This window comes from Numida meleagris, chromosome 4 (genome assembly GCF_002078875.1).
Source record: "Numida meleagris isolate 19003 breed g44 Domestic line chromosome 4, NumMel1.0, whole genome shotgun sequence".
In the NCBI taxonomy this organism is placed as follows: Eukaryota; Metazoa; Chordata; class Aves; order Galliformes; family Numididae; genus Numida; species Numida meleagris.
In genome coordinates, this window is record NC_034412.1 from 2,275,785 (window position 1) to 2,294,894 (window position 19,110).

At 41.6% G+C, this 19,110-nt stretch overlaps 1 long non-coding RNA gene across 3 annotated transcripts; it reads left to right on the forward strand.

The window, feature by feature from the left end:
• LOC110399147 lies at positions 7,778-15,804 on the forward strand. Of its 3 annotated transcripts, none has more exons than XR_002438920.1 (4): positions 7,778-7,878; positions 8,198-8,275; positions 14,471-14,626; positions 15,316-15,804. It is a non-coding gene; the product is annotated as an uncharacterized LOC110399147 (long non-coding RNA). The 3 variants fall into 3 exon arrangements; XR_002438919.1 differs by lacking the exon at positions 15,316-15,804 and adding an exon at positions 10,553-10,601 and having other exon boundaries at positions 14,471-15,307; XR_002438918.1 differs by lacking the exon at positions 15,316-15,804 and having other exon boundaries at positions 14,471-15,307.

Below are 19,110 nucleotides of genomic sequence, written 5' to 3' on the forward strand. Positions count from 1 at the left end.
TATAAACATCGTTTTCAGCATTTGAAGAGTTGGCTCAGATTCCCTCACTTGTGCCCTTAGTTCTCAGAGATTATAATTAAAATGAACGGTCAAAATCTCTTCTGCTCTTATTCCTTGAAAATACGATTCCAGGTGAAAATACCTCTGGGCTCCACAGGCAATATTCAGGCATCAGTTCATACCCTATTACAGTATATGATGGACTTCTGTATTTGCTGTTGAAAGTCTGACAATTCTGCAATTATGTTTTCTTATCAGCCAGACCTTCTTGGGAAGCAATGTAGTGAAACAAAGTGAAACAAGCTGAGGTAAAACAAACTTTCTTTAGCCTTGCTTGAATTTTGATGAAGTCTGAAGTAGGTTGTGCCCCTCATAACTGAGTAACATTGACCCTTTACAACAGCCAGAGATGTCTGGCTGAATATTCAACCGCTGTATTATCTTCCCTTCTTTCTCTGGCATTACAATCCCATACACCACTCAAAGAAATTCTGTATGTAAGAGCACTATTGCTATTCACCTTCAAATTTGCTAGCAAAATGAGTATCTCGTATCTCTAAAGGTAAGATGCTGTAGGCTAACTCACAGAAATGTAGTTGTTTGGTTAGTTATGCACGCAGACCCATATATTCCAAAAATGCTTGTTTGATCTTAGATTAAAACAGGGAGACTAACTTTTGCCCAACTTTTCCGCCAGTTTCTTAGCTGCACTATTTCGTCAGGGTAAGTCTAAGAATATCACAGAATATTTTTCTGCAAAAGAGACAACACTGAGGTATCGTCTGCTTAATCTAAAGCTCAAAATATATCCCTGCTGAAACCTCCTGCACAGCAAATAAATATTTAATGAACAGTGGTTCTGTCTTTTGACACAATATTAATAACTCTGGAGAGGCTCTGCTGGACTTCAGATACTGATGAGAACTGTAATTTGTCTCCACATATGATGAAGAAGAAATTTTATTTCCTTTTTTGATGCATGTGTATGGGTATACTGCATATACTGGGGTTCTTTGGAAAAAAAAGAATTACAATTAAAATAATTTTAATTGATTATAACAAATAGCATGCTGGAGTGACCCGGTTGCTTCCTTCAAAGCCCGCCATGGGCAGGAATCCCATCCTAGTAGTGCTTCTGTAAACCTCTGAGACCATGTAAAGAAATCTATGAAAACTTATGTTCGTATGGATCCAGGTGTAGGTGTATCTGTTCTTAAAGGCCAGATCATGGCCAGTAGTCTCATTCCACCCATGACCTGGACTATAAGCCCAGCCATGTGGATAGCAGCTATTGGCATTCTGGTGTTGAGGTGGCTGAAGGTTTTCCACCTTTCTCAGAAAGACTGGAATTTGCACTTCGGGCCACTATTTAAAGCACTATATCTTTATTTAAGAAACTAACCCAAGAAGAATGGTACAATGGATTCTGGCAACAATAAATTATAGTAAAACAGTGTTACTTCTCTCAGTGCTGCTCCTTTTGTGGTCCACTTTATTTAACAAGGTTATCTCTTCTTTTCTATCTGTATTTACTTGTTAAGGCTGCTTATGTGTAAATAAACTCCGTCAGGGGCCACCCTGCAAGGAGACAGCTCCAGCATTTGTATTCTGCCAGCTGTGGCTGAGTAGAAGTGCTCGCTGCTTGTCTAATGATAAGTCATCAATTATACATCAGATATCACCTAAACTTTAGTTAACATTGCACATGGCGTAGGTCCTAGTGAAGACAAGACAATGTGACGTGCATCGGTTAGAAGATTTTTAGGGGTGAACATTAAATTGATGACTGCTGTGAGAAATGGAATATTGAATTTATTGTATGGCTCAGCATTTATTGCTGTGTTGGAAATGAAGGTAGGATTTACTCTAAGCTTTAATTACAGTGAGAGAAGTTAGGCAGTGTTGTACATAACGAACCAACTACACTTCCATCTCCAGTTCATTTTATTGCTTTGGAAAAGATATCACTTTAAAAAATGCGAATATTTTACATATTTTAGACCTCTGTCTTCTGAACTCAAGCCTGTTGATTCACAGACTGGCAGAGCAAAGGAACCCAAGTCCCAAGTATGTTCCTGATCCTGAGATGGACCAAGAACCTCCCTTCTTGTAAACGCTCCCTAAGTTATCATGGAGAGATTTTTGACTTGTTAAAAAAAAGTTGGAGATGCTGGGTGTTTCAATCTGTTCCCTCAGTCTCCTATAGCCACGTTTAGGACAAAGCTGTCCTGTGTGACTCAGACAGGGCTGCAGATGTGCTCAGAGGCTCGATGTACTCTGTATTTAAGATGAAAAAGTGAAGTTAACTCCAGAGATTTTAAAGTCACGAAGCAACAGCGATAAATAAAACCTGTTTTGAATATACAAGGGCGACACAGAGATACCCTCTAGATATAGATGTGCCACTTTTTTGTACTCCTCAGCTCTCGCATGCCTCTTTGAAAAAACAGGAGCTGAAAACAAGCTTCTGGATCTGCTCATAGGGACGAGGAAATAGCGCGGCTCAGATCCCTCTGAACGAGAATAAATAATGTGCAATGTGCAAACACCAAATCAGCCTGCACTGCACATCTTCCCATGGAAAATCACCGGTGCCCCTCTGCTAACTCAGCTTAAACTGTAGGTTTTAGGGTCTGCATTGCTGGCTGTCAATTAGAAGTGAGACATTAGCTGATTAAACTGTTTTTGCTGTGTGTGGTGTCTGGAAAGGAGCAGCTTCATCAGGTTGCACTGCTTCTTTATGATTTCTCTCCAAGGAACATGAAGTGTGTTCTTCCCTTCTCTTGCCTGTTTAACCATTTGTGTAACAGAAGAAGCAAACTGTGTTTAGATATAATTATAAAGACAGTCCAAACAAAATCCTGAGCAAAATAGCGTTGTATTTTGATTGTATTTGTCTCTTCTCCCTTGGTTTCAGCTGCAGAACTGCCCTGAAGATGCTCACTTTTGTTTCTGTTCCTCTGTGCCCTGGCAGGGGCATCCCTCCCATTGAGGAGCAGGAGTGGGACATGGCTGCCTTCAAAGGGACAAAGGCTTCATCCAAAACTTGTGCAGGAGACTTTGGAAACCCTCCCGAATGGCTTCTCTCTTTCCATTGGCTCGCAGGGTAAAAAATTAAAAGAAGAAATAAAACCGTATGCTCCAAGATTTTGAATAGCCCATCTCTTTAGCAATACTCATTACTGACTAGAAGAAACACCCCAAAGCAAACAGCAAACTGGAGCATCTCCCACCCACTGAGGAGCAGTCCAGAAGGTTGAGTTCAGCTGACTCTGCAGCAAGGTTGTAGTGGGAAGTGAAAGCAGCCCTGGAAGCACTGGGTCTGTAACAGGAGCACCGGTAGGATATCAACTACTGAGATGCCTCCAGGTACTACAACAGATGCAACCAACGGGATGTCACAGTACTTCTTCCTTCCCAGCCTGCTGCTAGGCTGACAGGTATAATGACGGTTGATCATGGTCTTTGCAGATGTATGTGTGCAGTTTTACCCTATAAGGGATGAAAGCAAAGCTTGTGCTTTTGTACACAGGGCCAGCTGGCACCTTCCTCTTTTGATGGGTTGTCTGGAAGACTTATGTACTTAGGTATGCAGAAAGAGTAAAGGCATAAATACCCAATGCCAAGAGTTGACATTCTCCAGTTATAAGTCCTTCAGAGAGAGTGCCAAATCATGCCGTGACATTATTAATATTTTGAGGTATTTCATTTCATCTTCTTCACTCTAAAAGGTAAACACAACTTTAACTAGAAATCGTTTAACACATGAATTTTAGTAAGTTTGTGAATATTAGTTTTATTTGGTAAGTGATTAATTTTTTCTATAGCTTTTTTTTAAACCTTTCCATTAATAAATTTTGATTTCAAAATAAAAACATTGATGTTATTTTTTGAATTTTATTTTAAGAGTAGTCATGCTGGGGAAAAAAAATCTAAACAATCAGAAATGATTCATAAAATTCAAAGTGCTCATCTGTCGGTCATTTTATCCAACAGAAACAAGGCCAAAATTATAGACAATGTGCAGTTGTGTTACACAGAGTTATACTAAAATGTAAGCAGTTCTCATACAAATACCACATCCATTGTATCACCCAACTTCTAGGTATAGAAGTTTTGCAAGATCAATCATATTTATCATGTCATAGAAGAAAAGCTGATGGAAATTGTGCAGTCGTGCCTTTATTTGGTCACTTAAGCTGTATGATAATAATTTTTAAAGTGTAGAGCTTTAGTATATAGATCTCATAAAACCTGGCAGAATGTAAAGATGTACAGTACTTCCGTGGTTAATTACAGTTTTCAGCCTTGCTCAAGAAAAAATAAGGTATTTCTTTAAGTCGTTTCTGACTCTACACTTCAACATTTTGGAACAGATACAAGATTTTCTCCTCTGGGAAATGTACAGTAGTTGAATTTCTGTTATTTTTAATATTTTCAAGGAAGATAAATACTTCTGCCTGCTAAACCAGCACAGGAGCTCTTTCTGCTTAGCAAATGCTGGTTGTCAGCCTTCCAGTACCTTAAAAATGCAAAATCCTAATGAGAGGAATCTTACCTCAGGATATCTGATGTTATATTTTAAATGCGATTGGAACAGGGATGTACTGGGATGTTCATCCCTTCCACAGCAGAGATCCAACATCTAGATCTGGTTTCTGGTTCAAATACCGACCTGCCCATCCTCCTAAGTTGTCCCAACATTTAACCTAAAGTTTAAATCCTTTGGGCATTGAAAAAAACCCAAATCCTGCTTCTTGTGCTTGTGTGCCGCATTGTGGACTCAGCACGCAGCCTAAACATGGATTTGGTTTTGCTGTTTTGAGCCTTGAAAAAAAAATAGAACTGTGTGCCCGAGCACTGTTGATCTATTTCAGCTGGTTTCCTATTTCCTTATGATTATGAATATTTTCCAAAAACTGAATAATCAATGGCATTTGGCATCTGCTGCGAAAGCGCAGCCTGCTTTTTGCTGGAAGAGTCATTAAGTGGGCAATGCACAGTAAATAAAAGAGTTTATTTTAGCACTGGGGCTCTGCAAGGTCTGCAAAATGCAGTCATTAGATGGAAGTGGTCCTTGCTGCCGATACTCCTGTTAGAGTTGGAATGAAGTTAGGCTCTTCAGAGCTCTGGGGCCATCTTGTGCACTAGTTCACTCTCAGATGAGTACCTTTGAAAAGATGAGCAACCTAGAAGCAAAAGAGCCTCAGAGCCAATGCAATGCCTCAGGGCTCAGCTTCAATAAAAGCTCATTGTGGAGGCAGGAGGTGGGTGCAGGGACCTGCTCAGCCCTTGCTGGTTTGGGATGCAGAAGGCAGCTCTGCAGCACCAGAAAGGTTTCCTGGCTCTCTTTGGTGGGGAGCTGAGGAGAGGAGCAGAGCTCCATTAAGTCATGCTGAATCCCGAGCTGCTGCACCATGGTCCTTTCTCTTTCACTGAGTCTTTCATTTCCAAGCGCCCTGAGATGATGTCCTCTTCCTCCTCATCTTTGAATCTAGTTTTAACCATCATCTTCTCTCCCTCTCAACTCCCCCTTCAAATTCAGTATTTGAAGTGAACTCACTGGTTCCTGCACTGCATAAAAACAGAATATTTGTGAAAAGCCACATATTCAAGGACTCAAACAAGCTTCACCATCGCTTTTCACTCCCTGAACAAGAAGAGAGCCCCGGTATTCACTTCTGTACCTGCTTCTGGGAAGAGCCTACAAAGCAAGTATGAAAGAAAGGTTAAAAATGCAAATTACTGAAATTCTAAAGCATAACAGTGGAACTGAAAATATTACTGAAAGCCTTGCAAGGCTGCACTGCTTTCTAGAAATGAGCAGGGACAATGCTTCCTGTATTTTTTTTATTACTGTAGGTCAGACACTTTAGGTACCATAACTGGTATTTAAAATAAAACCTTTAACCCTTTTGGAAATGAAATCCTGGATCTCCCTAAAGCCAGCGATGTAAGCAGAATTCCTCCTTCTGAGGTATTTATTATATTTGTCTTTTAGCAACTTGGGACACTGTTTCATTGACTGTAACTTTTTTTTCTTTGGCCATTGGACTGGCACAGCACGTGCCTGAAAATAGGGGATTCCTGTTATCCTGCAAAACTGGAGCACCTGAGTTTGGCTTTTCTCACCCTCCTGCAAAGGCAAGGAGTGACTTTTCCCAACCACTGGCTCCAGGCTCCATCCCATGACTGGTTTCTTTCTTTTTCCAGTTGAGGAGCTGAGCCCTTCTCCGGTGCCCTTGTCCCCTACTGACTGCCACAGTGACAAAGAACGAGCAAAAGTGATAGAGTTCTGCATCTCAAATTTAGCAGGTATCATCGTTTGTCAGAAAGCGTTCATTTTGGGAAGTAAGGTACTCGGTAAGCCTGGTTATCCAAATCCTGTTGGATGTATGCTCCAAGTGGTGGGAAGGTTTCCCAGGGGCTCTGCCCCTCGATGCAGACCTCGGGGCTGCTCAGGTTGGCCCCGTTCACCTCTTTCCCATAGATGCCATCTGAGCCCATCACGCCGTGCCCTCCTAACAGCCAGGGTGGCTGGAAAACTGCCCTCTGCGTGCATGCAGGAAAATGGGAAATTGTGAAATGCAAAGCGAAAAAGGGGCTGAAGAAAGGCGTGGGACCACTGAGCACTGTCAGCACAGAGTCTGAAGCTGTCCAATTCCCTGAGTTGATTTTTTTGACAGACTCACAATGTAAAGATTACTCTTCCTTCAAGTAGTAATAATTTTCTTTGGAAGCGTAATTGCAGCAAACAAAAAAAGCAAGTAAACAAAAAAAAGTGTCATTTTGAAGTCTCCAGAACAAATGTTCTGATTAACCTAATCGTGCTCTTTTTCCTGAATATTTAATTAATGATTTTCCTGTGTTGTTGATTATTTTGTTCAAATTCACGATCAGAAACATGAATGTTTTCCCAAAACGAAAAAAAGAAGCTGGGTCTGAGAAATCCCCTAAGCAGGAGTGGGGAATGGAACTGCTGATAGATTTGTTTTCATTAGGTACCTGAATGCATTACAATAATTATGTCAGTTCGGAGCTTTTCCCATCTGCAGCCCAGCCCTACAGCAATTTGATTAGAAAATAAGAAAACGTGAAGGGAACAGGCTGGAAATATGAAGACAAGGGACACCAAGCTTCACAAGAGCAAGGAAATGATGAAGCAGGTTCCTCATTATTCAGCAATGGGCTTAATTCAGAGCGCTTTCATAGGAACAAAAGCATGCACTCAACAATGATTTGTATGATTTCTGCACGACCATATTCTGGGCAGGCAACCAACTTCTGCTAAAAATGCTTCTTTAAGTGGTGCTGACTGGAAGCGCTCACATAATGCAAGCACTAACATCTGTGGGACTTTTTTTTCTCTTAAGGATACAGGTAACGTTATAGTAAAATAAAAACAAAATGTTTCAAGACTCATCTGAGAAGCAGATTTGATCGTAATGGGTGATGCAACAATGCAGAGCCATTTCTGGAGGTGGGTTTTTAATAGGCAAGATGGGGTCACCGTCAGCAAACTGCATCTGCCGCAGGACATGGCTTTTGCAAAAGCCCCAGATGATCATTTTCCTGAAAAATCATCTTCGTGAAGAAGTCAGAGCCTCTTCATTTGCACCAAAGGAGGTTCAGGGTGGATATTGGGTGCATGGGAACTGCTAGATCACAGCCTGAACCAGTGATTGAGCACCTGGTGAAGGCAGGTGGCCAGCCCTAGGAGCACAAGTGGAAGCAATTCACCTGTGCGACTGGAAGGAGTGGATCCTGGGTCCACCTCTCCCTAAACTCACTTAAGGGCTGGCAGCCAAAAGGGGAGCATCTCTACATGGAGATTACCTCTTTTGGGAGTTTCCAGCAAGCCCTGATCCTTGGGAAGTGGTAAGCTATTCCTTCTTTATTACCAACTTATGGCCGTTAGTTTTCTTGGGTGATCTGAAACCGGTTGAAGGCAACTATATCAACTGCTGCCTGTCCTTACATGAGGGAAAATGTCTTTTCTGAAAGACTGGTCAGGTGCTTGAATGGGCTGCCCAGGGAATGTGATTGAGTTGCTACTCTGGGGGTGTTCAACAAACATTAAATGTTGTACTGAGGGGTGTGGTTTGGTGGGGGATTATTGGTGGTAGGTGAGCAGTTGGACTGGATGATCTTAGAGATCTTTTCCAACCTCGGTGATTCTATGATTTGTGCCTTACAGCTGCTCAGCAAGACCTCAGGTGGTAGCACTCAGCCCGTGGTGAGACTCCAATCTCCATTGGCCCGAGACTCATTTTGGGTAACTTCTGTCATTCTCAGTGGTGTTACTTCAGTTTGCCGTGATGTAATTGGAAGCAGAATTCTATCCTGAATTAGCTCGAATTAATCTGGTATTAATGTTGCTGATTACAACTCACTGTGATGATTTAGACAATAAAATGCAAATCACTGATAATCATTTAGCATTAATGCAAGCAAAACTGCAAATTAATGGAGGAGAAGAAAGGATTTCCATTTTCAGTAGCTTTCAATTTTGCCCTAATTAAATTTCTTTAATGCTGTCAGAAATTAAAGGGAAGCCTAGTAATTGGTGCTTGAGGTGAAGGGAAGTGGATGTAAAGGCAGGAAGGGCTGCGCTGAGCTCTGTGCTTCCAGCCTCAGCCTGAGGTTGGTATTTTATGGTAGGTAAAAGGCCGTGATAAGAGGGGAGAAGGGTTCCTTTCTCTTAACAGAAATAAAAACTTTTGAGCCTGGTGCGGAGAAGGTAAGACTTCAATTTTTTTTTCACAGTTTCTGAAGTGTGGTATGATAAACCTGGTTAGTGGACTTAATTTACAAGCCCTTATTGAAGTGGTGGCATGTTGCATTGTAGAAGCAGGTGAAGAGGCACTGATTTCTGTAAGATGTGTATAGATTCAAATAATGCTTTAAAATATACCACTTCTAAATACTATAAGCCTTTTACTGTGCAGCTCTCCAAGGCCATCTTTGTAACAGAGTATGAAATACAGAGGTCTAATGCTTTTCCCAGTTCCATTATGTTATTGATACAAACGTTCTGCTTAAATGTGTGATGGTATTCATAGTGATGCCAGAAGAGGATCCTTAGAATTGGGTTACTAATCTGGCCATGCCTGAAATAGATGCTGGAGCTGGTTTAGAGGAAAAAATGAATATTCATTCTTTTTATGAGTGTGGTTTGGAACCACAGAAGGCGTTTGAGTACAGTTAATCAGCTGCAACCTACTGCCTTTAATTAAAATACAATTGCAAACAAATCTTAAATGTTGTATTTCATTTTTGAATCCAATTATCAGCCTTAGCAGACTAACCAATGTGGGAAACCAAGCAACAAATATCTCGTCGATTTGCTAGTTGTTAATAATAGTTCCTGCATGATTGCAATACAAAATGTAGTGATTCCTGATAGGCTTTCATTATTTTTTATGATAAGAAAAAAGCCAAAAATGTAGATAAGATTCACAAGCCACATGCTTCAGAAGCACGTCTTTAATTCCACAAGTCAGATTTGAACTTGGGAGTAAATGCAGTAATGTCACTTGTGTTTTGCCAGTGATGACGAAAACAAATTGAGTGCCCTGGGATGCAGGGAACTCCTCATTTCTTCATGAGTGATTCAGTGCTGTTGTGGGCGTCTTGGGTTTGCATCCAGATAATGTGAACATTGGAGAGGCTCCTTTGCAAGAAGGGCAGGGTGTTACTTTTGGTAGAGCGTTGGCCTGGCATGCTGGCCTGAGGTTGGAAGGTTGTTGGAACGTTCCAGGTCTGCCCAGCTCAGAGGCGAGGCAAAAAGAAAATCCTCTGAGAGCGTCTTTCAAAGAATGGCAAAAGTATACAGTGTCTGGTTATGGTCACTGTGGGATGTAGTGCTGCCTGGGTCAGGTGTAATGGTTTACCCATGCAGCCGAAACTGTATGGTCCTTTGGTGTTCTCAGGAGAAAAAAACCTCCATGCCACCATTTTGGAAGCTTCAGGTAGTTAAGGTTTTTAACTGCCTACTGACTCTATTCTGTAATCATATATTTTCATTATGTTTTGGTAACAATATTGACTTTGCTGGGTATGGAGAATGGAAGATAAAGTTGGAGACACTTGTAACGAAACTTTAAGTAGGTGTCCGCAGTCCATATGAGACTCTCCAGGTAACACACAAGGAGACATCTGAATCTTTTGAATTAATAAATGCTGTTGAAGCAGCCCTTACATAATGATAGAGATAGCTCTCAAGATATCAGGGCAGCAAGATTGATGGGCTATGCAGATGCTTATGCCATTAAAAAGACCTTCAGAAAGTAACAAGTAGGACTGCTAAGGGTGTTGTTTTAAATTAATGCCTGACTTTGAAAACAGATTGATACCCCACCCCTCTCAACTCCCAAGATAATAGAAAAGTTAGAAAACAATCAAGTAAGAACAAATTGAGGCTCTGGTGAGGGATAAAACCCCCGGAGAAGGGAGATCTTCAAATTCTGTTTCCGGAGCCCTGAGACCTTTCTCTTATGTAAGTGGTTTTTTTTTTAATTGTATTTCTTTATTGTCTTTTTTTCTCCCTCAGACACTGCAAGTCTCCCCTTAATGTGGGGAAGATTCAATTTAGGCTTGAGGTAGGTTGCAATACCCATAAGTTGGGTGTTCCCTACCCTGCTATCCTTCCAGACCCTGGAGATGTGATGCATTTCAGTAGAAGGATCTTGGTGACATGGTGGGGCTGGCAGTGGCTGTTGGGTGCCAGAAGTGCATCAGAGCATTGCCCTCTAGATCTCACAACCCCATCTCCCTTATGGCTGCTGGAGGCATTTCATTTCAAGCCAGACTGTCTGTTTTTTATTCAGTTGGCTCTGTCTGAACAGATTGAACATCTGATCAGGCAACTTCTTAAATAATTGGTTGTGTTGTTTGCCTGCTCTGTGGTTTCATCATTACATCTAACAGTGTAATGTGTCAATACGGATGGTATTGATTCTTCAGTTAGTCTTATAATTAATGATAGATGACTTGTATTACACTGTTCATAAGCTGTTTTTTCTTCTTGTGAACAACATGGCTAAATACTGTGAGGTAGGTGAAACAGAAGTCCAGTGTTAGATCTTCGGCAGTGATGACCCAAGTGAATGAAGTGAGCAACTGCAGCAACCAGTGACGTGGACATTAACAATGCAAATTGGAGGCTCCTGTTTGGTTTGGCTGGGCTTCCAAGTGGGGAGTCTTGACTTGTTAGTGTAGGTTCAGTGTTATCTCTCTTAAGGATGTGAAATAATGATTCCAAAGGTTTAGCTTAAAAACTAGTGAAATGCTTATGTAAATGCTATAGACATGCATTTAAATTATTCTAACGTATTTCTCACGTTTGTTCACTAAATTGAAGTTTCACTTAATGACCTGCATAAAAGAAGAGCTTATCTGGAAATTAGATGAAATGCTCTAGTAACTGATATTTATGAGAAAATTCTTATTTAAATACAAACACTGCCACAAATTTTACACTTCCTGAATTCCCATCATTTACCACTTCTATGGGATGAAAACATTTTTCAGCCCAATCCTTGTTCTGCATCCTTGAGGCTCAGGTGTGTGGGAAATCCAGCCCTAGCTCTGTAGGTGCAGGCTGCTTTTCTGGATGGCAGCTCTAAGGTTTCTGTTGGGTGGACATGGTGCTATGCAGTGGGAATCCACTCCTAAGAGGACCCCAATGCCATCAGAGAGCTTCCTGTAGGGTGTGTTTTCTCCAGGCTCCAGTGCACCCTCCAGCGTTTGGACAGGAGGTGGTAATAGAAACATATTTCCATTTTTTTTATCAATTGGAAAAAAATGAAGTTACGCATGCAGTGGTGATGCACCTTTGGCTTGCAAGCTTGGCGTTGCTTCCTTATGCCTCTTTCCAAGCAATAAGCTTAACAATGAAAGATGATTTCTTTGGAGATGGCTTTCCTTGCAGTGCCCTGTGGGGAGACAGGGCCGATTTCCAGCCCAAGTCCCAGTGCTCTCAGTTTACTCTGTTTTTTTTGCATTTTTGCAAGAAATAATTTTTTTTGGCTCAGGCAGGCATGGGAGAGCATCAGCAAAAAATCAATGCATTTCCTAAAAGTGTGTGAGGGTTCTCTGAAACAGGGCTCAATGGGACGAAGGCGTTGTCATTTCTAGTCTACAATTATAGCAGACGTTTTTTCTGCACTTAAAATAAATGAATGCTTTAAGATGCTCTTCAGCAGCCATGAGGCCCGGGTGTGCTTTTTATAGGTTTATACCAGGAGAAACCATTTGCAACCCCACAAATACCTGTCTGGGGGTGGCTGGGAGCATGCTGGAGGCACAGCCCTCAGGGGGCTCAAAGTGAGATCCTAAGGAAGGTGGCGAAGGATTGTAATGGGATCTGCTGAGTAATACGCACCATAATGGTATGAACTACTTGTGTTCTTATTTTTAAACGCGTTTCTCACATCAACCCCAACACCTTCGGGGAATAATTTCATTTCCTATTTAATTTCAGATGTTGCAAATGCCTTAAGGTTGTTATAAATTATGTATGGAACTAAAAGTTGCAGTTTCTATTCTTTGCTGGCTGCAGATTTCATTTTAAATTAAACACGCCATAGATCCACAGTTCAGCAGGACATCAGCTCCTTTCATTGGCGCTTCTTGTCTTGGTGTCTGCAATCAGCGGCTCCGAAAGGTGTGAAATGTTTTATGTCTCAGCGCAGGGTAATCTGCATGTTAAACAGCTCGTTGTGAAATTCTGCTCATTTGGGAGAAATTCAAAATGCTTAAAGTATGGAGCACGAAGTGATATAGCAAGGTTGTTATGTACGATGCTTTCATGAGTCATTGGCTGCTCTTCTATAGCTAGTAGTAGTAGTAGTATTAATGCCGATCGTCTAATTATATCCCCAGATTCTGCGGTTCCTGGGGTTTTATATACAATAATTCCACTGTCTTTCAATGAATTCCCAGTAATTGCTGTTTCATAGATTTCCTGTATTTCATAGAATCATTAAGGTTAGAAACGTACCAGTGCAGCAAGTTTGACTTGCTGTTGGGATACTTGAACCGAAAATACACTGTTCATACGCTGTCTTCAGGGGCTTCTCATACAAACTTCTTATTGTATACAACAAAATGGAAATTAAGTGCGGGTTTCTCATGTGAGTGGAAAACTGTGCCACTGCATGGATAAACAGGTTAATCCTCACTCCCGTCTCCTGCAGATTGCTGTAGCAACATGGATGCTCTTTTGTGATGTCCAGCAAGCTGCTGCATCTAGCTCTGCCTTAAATAGCACTTGAAATAGCTGTCAAAATAAGCTCCTAAAATCTGCAAATCAAAGAATTCTGCAACTGAATGCTTCCATCTTGCACATCTCCGAGTGAATGGAAGAGGTCTGAGCCTCTGAAGCAGATCCCCGAGAGAGCAGACACAGGGAATGCTGCTTGGCTCCTGCTTAAGTGATGTGTACAATGAGCAAACCTTCTATTTTGGGTAGAAGCAGCATTTCATAGAAGAAATGGGGAAGAAAAACAAAACAAACTTCTTGATACGTATTCAAAAGAATCAATGGGGTTTTTTTTGAATGACAAGTGGTATCCAAGACTGGAATGTCACCTGATGTTAGGAACCGCAATAAATAAATCTAATGATAAAGCAGTAACTAAAATCATTCTCAGTTTGGTCATGGTAATTTATTAAATCCTGCTTATTATTTTTTATTAGACCAACTTAGGTGAATTGAGCTGGTGGAAAGTTTGTGCCGGTGAGCGTTCATTAAAATTGATTCTAACGATAATCCAAGTAATCACCATTAGCAGTGACTGGGCTGTTATCTCATTAAAAATGTTCTGTTTTCACTGTCTCCTGCTTCGGTCACAGTTTTAGTAGAGATGGTTGATATCATTTAATAATAAAAAATATCGTTGTGTACGTTGTAGGAAGTGAAGCATTAGGCAGCTGTGGTGTGTGATTGGAGTAGCCGCACTGTAGATAGGCTTTGGTAGTTTGACTAATTAGAAACAGGTGGAGTATTTGAACACTGAGGGCAATAAGAAATATGCTGCTTCAGGATTTGACAGTTAATGATCATAAGAAGATCATTTGCAGCAGCTGGTAATTAAAGACGGGTTTTCTATGAGCAGAAAATTATGTGTTTGGGGATGCAAAAGAGCTTTCGTTTTTAAACCAGTGCAAAACACCTTGTCAATCAGATTTACATTTTCAGTTTGGAGAAAAAAAAAAAAGGCAAAAACCAACAAACTTGAGGCAGAAATAGATCTCTTACTTGGCACCTCTGCCTTCCGGCTGACCTTCTCTGCCCTTTGCAAACAGATCTGTGACTGGGCAGCTCAGCATTGCTTTGCCATGCCCAACCTCTCTGCTCTGGGTTTCCAGCTCAGAACTCGGCTCTAGATGCAAATGAATGCAATATCTGAAGGCATTCAGTGACCTGTGTGACAGCATCTCCTTTTGTCACTTTTCTTTTATTCAGCTGTGCCCTGACAGAAGGCTTCAGAATGAGCAGCGCAGCATTACAAGGGACTGGTTCCTGGGGTCTCCTGCTGGGGTCTGCCTCTGGCCCATAACCCCTGTGGTCCAACCCATCCCTCTCCTTCTTCGTGCTGGAAACAGTGCAGCCACAGAACAGGTCCTGCCGCCTCATTACCAACAATGGCATTTCAGCTCATGTTTACAAGATGTCTTAATTCAAGCCATGATGGGAGTTCAGATTTTCTTTTTTTCCACCGTGCTCCTGGGTAATGCATTTCAGGAAGAACGGAAAGCAGAACATTTTGTAGTGGGACACAGCAGTCAGCTGTTTTCTGGGCAGATCTGCCTGAGTCTTTTAGGATCAGTCATGGTAAAAACTGCATTTATAACAGCCCATAGAAATTAATGGTAGTAACAAATAAAAATTTTGTATCTAGGATTACAGTGAGATGGATAAGAAGTCTGGACAAGTGTTTTTCCTGAAAGAAAATTAGTTTTATAATATCTGAAATATTGTTATTTATTATCTCTTTAAAAATGGAGAAGATATTTCATTCCTCTTTTCCCTTAATTACCTTCATTATGAAACGTTTGACTGAGCCCAATTACAAAATGACAGCAAATGCTGTCTTTGGAAAAATCAGTTTGAAACATATTCAGTGTTTTGATCAACTTTCATCATCCAACAGTCCAAATGAATTACAGCATCTCATGGCGTCTACTAAGGCAAGGTGTTGGTTTGTCCTGCCAATGGGAGTTTGGGACTGTAGATGAGAGAGAATGCATGGGTCAGTGGAGAGTTTCTCTGGGATTGAGATTATTATTATTATTATTTTTTTCTGGCAGTGTTGTGTTCCCAGCAGCTCTAGTGTGGCAGAAGAAGGTACCTTCCCTATGGAAACACTGGAGCTCTCTGTTAAGCAAACTGGCTGCTGGGACACTTGTCTGAAGCCATGAGGCTGTCATGGGTATTTTGGATGCTTTGTAGGAGCTTGTCTAGAAACCACTGGAGAACTAGAGATCCATTAGCTGCAATGACCTATAAATATTTGATAGCCCAAGATGGGGTCTTCCTGGTGGGTCCCTGCAACTGGTGTCTGCTGACCCGTGGCATGCTGCTCGCTGGCAATGTTTTGTGCTGTGTGCTTTGATTAATGAGCCCTCTTACATCATTTGAATAAATGGATTCTGTCTCTTAACAGAGCAAAGAGCGTTTGTTAGTTGTAAATGATTTAGAGGACATTCTTTATGGAATAGTTATTTTGAATGTGCTTGTGGGTTGGAAATGCTCATATCAATAAAGACCAGCAAGGGGAGCAGCTCTAATGGAAGAAAAATAAAGGAAATATAATTAGCATTTAATGATTTATTAATGGTTCATAAATATATAAACAAGATCATTATACTAATATCAACAGTTCTAGGCAGTTAAAGACAGAAAATTGCTGGCGCCGTGTATTGGGATTAACGATGGAAGCCCCATACGTACCCCGGTGCTGCTGGGGCTGAGGAGCTGGGATGGGTTTTGTACCCTGGGGCAGCAGAGATGGGCTCTGGGTCCCAGGAATTCTGCAGCTGTGCTCTGTTAAGCATCAGAACTAAGAGGTGAGCTGGGTGCTCTCCCCCTTGGGGGAAGCTGTGCAATCCCTTCTGCTTCTCTACGCTCTGCCCTGGGGAAGCTACAAGCCCTGGGGGTCAGATGGGGAGTGACAGTGTCAGGCAAGTTCCTCCATGTCCAGCTTCTTTAGTCCTAAATTACAAAGTGCAAGAGACGAGGCTGTCCACCAGAGACAGGAGGGACATAAATACTTGGTTTAAAGTGTGCTATTACTTTATTTCCCCTCCCTCCATCTCTAGTCTGTCTTGAGCTTTTACAGTGCAATGAGGATGAAGCTCTCATGTCAGCTATTGCTGCTGATCAGCGCTCTCATTACGTTCAGTCAGAAGCAAGGACATACAGGCAGCTGCCTGTCTGCATGGGGATTTGCTTGCTAAAGTGGAAGTAACATTTTTTTATTGTTACTTAAGATAATTTTTGCAGCACTGCAAAGTCCTCCAAGACCAACTAACCATTCTGAAAAGTAGCTTTGAGTTAATTAAGCAGCTTAAAGCTACTTGTGGTCATGCACAAATATGCTGCTTTGGGCATTTAAAATGACACCACAATATTTGTTTCAGTAGGATGCAATTACTCTGCCCGTGGAAACTTTGTCCAGCATCAGGTGACTGAGAGGGCTCGGATGAATCAAATAAAACACGACCAATTATGAGGTGCGAGTTGCTTAATGAGGTAGAATTTCCATCTTATGTAAGTGCTTCTTCCAGGCCAGCAGCGTGGAGCAGCGTGATGACTCAGTGCGTGACTCACCGTGCAGAGCCTGACCCAGCACACTGAATGCCCAAGTGCTCCCATCAGATCAGCATTCCTCCTCCCCAGCCATCCTCAAGCAGCACCTCGTGCCATGATCAGCACAGAGCCCCGTGGGCGTGCGTGGGGTGTAGGTGAGCGTTGGATGCTCTCTGCTCTGAGTGCCCTCAGCTCATAGCAGAAATGCAGATGGACCCCAGGCTGGAGGAGATTCTCTTCTTTCCGGTGCAGACGCTGATGTCTGCTGCTTTGTCCCAAGAGAAATAAATACAGACAGCTGGGACACTGCTGGGTTCATGATTAAGTGGGATCATTGCAGAGTAACTACTACTGTGTCGCTACACCAAATCTAAATTGCACACAATCCAGCATATGCTGCAGCCTACATGTAAGGCTGGCTTAAACATTTTTATGATTGTCATAAATTGTTACAACTAAACATTGGTGGTGTGTGAGTCAGCACTACTGGTGGGGATGGGGTGAAGTCTCCTGAGGCGATTTTCTTTCAGTAGTGACAGATTCTGATTTTTGAAAATGTAATAGAATAAACCATGGGCATTTGTTTATCAGTTTTGAGGTAATATCTCAGGTTGGATATTAGGGAGCATTTCTTCTCTGAAAGAGCGGTGATGCGCTGGCACAGCTGCACTGGGAGTGGTGGAGTCACCATTGTTCCTGGAGGTGCTCCAGAACCACAGAGATATGGCACTGAGGGATGTGGCCCATGGGCATGTTGGGTTGGATTGGGGATGGACTTGGGGATCTTGGTGGGCTTTCAAACCTTAATGATCCTACGTTTAAAAAAAACTCTGAATTCCTGAGACAAGTGTTTTTGGCGATCCTCTCGATTAAGAAAAATGCAGTCTATGTGTATGGGAAGAGTTAATGGCATTGCTCTGTTTAATGAAAATCCAGATTGCATCGCTGCAGAACTCCTTGTTGGTAACAAGCTTAACTGTGCGGTGCTTAGGTCCTGGGAAGCAACACTTGTCATAAGATCCTACTGCAGAACTTAGGGAACAATATTTTGTGCACCGTGTAGTAGTAGTAGGCGGTCTTAGATACTGCTTGGTGCTGCAAATGTGCCAGTGAGATGAATTTGTGCTATTTATTTTATGAAATAAGCAGAAATCTATCATGGTTCGAGCCTCATTGACAAAATTGCCAGCTGAGGTTTAAAAAAAAAGAAATAATAAAAAATGGCATTGATTACTGGGGATGAAGAAGAAAAATTGATTTTTTTCTAAAGTCTCATATGTGATTTGCAGAGATTAAAGTTAGATAATTCATATTAAGCATAAAAATTGAGAGAATAAATAAAAAATGCCCTTTCAGACCAATTAAACAGAACTCATTTGCAGCTTACAATAAATTTTAGGCAGCTCTTTAGCCAAAATGCAATTTTGGAACTTTGACATGTGAACAAGTGTATGGGCTGGGCAAAAGTTCTTGCATATCTAGACGAGGAGGCTGAAGAAAATGGATCAGCTTATTCTGTGCGTGTTTCCACTTTAAAAATATAGGTGCCCTAGGGAGAGCTTGAGTTGATGTATTGCTGTGGTTATCATATAAAGTGTCCATCAGGAACAGTCCTGCCTGAATGCTGGGTCTAACTTGTGGCGGAGATTTGAATTTGAGCCACCATGAATATATCCATAGAAAATGCCTCCTTGGGCTGAAGTATAAGAAGAGAAAACCAACCAAACAAAACAAAAAACCCTAGATACATCTTTCAGAAAATGGACAACTATTTGTTTCTCCAAGGAATTAATGCTTTCCGAAGGAAAGGTCAACTTTTTTCATTTATCAAAATTATTTTTCCCCAAATTATGGCAGCCTGTAGATAAGAGCAGTTTCTATCTGTTCCTGATGTTCACTAAGGCTGCATGCTATGCGATTCTACAGCACAAGAAATGCATTGTGCACTTCTGAATCTCCGTCTCTGTAAGGGGGCAGGTTACTTTTCCGCCTGGCGACAGCTTCCTCCTGTCATCAGCAAAATTATCCTCAAAGCATACAAGGCAACCGTGGCAGGTGTGTCTGGCCCTGATCATCTCAAACCATCGCTGAAAGGTCAAGGGCTAAGTCTTAAGCTAAAATAAAAGGCGGATAATAAGTTTTTTACGCAACTCCCTTGCAGGAAGTTTGACGTGAGCTCATGGTTGAAGGAAAGCGGATCTGCTAAAGTTGCAGTGTCAGATCAGGTTTGCCGATCAAATTGGGTTATGTCATGTCACATAATTGGACGTGACAGAGCTAGCTCAGCTTCACGT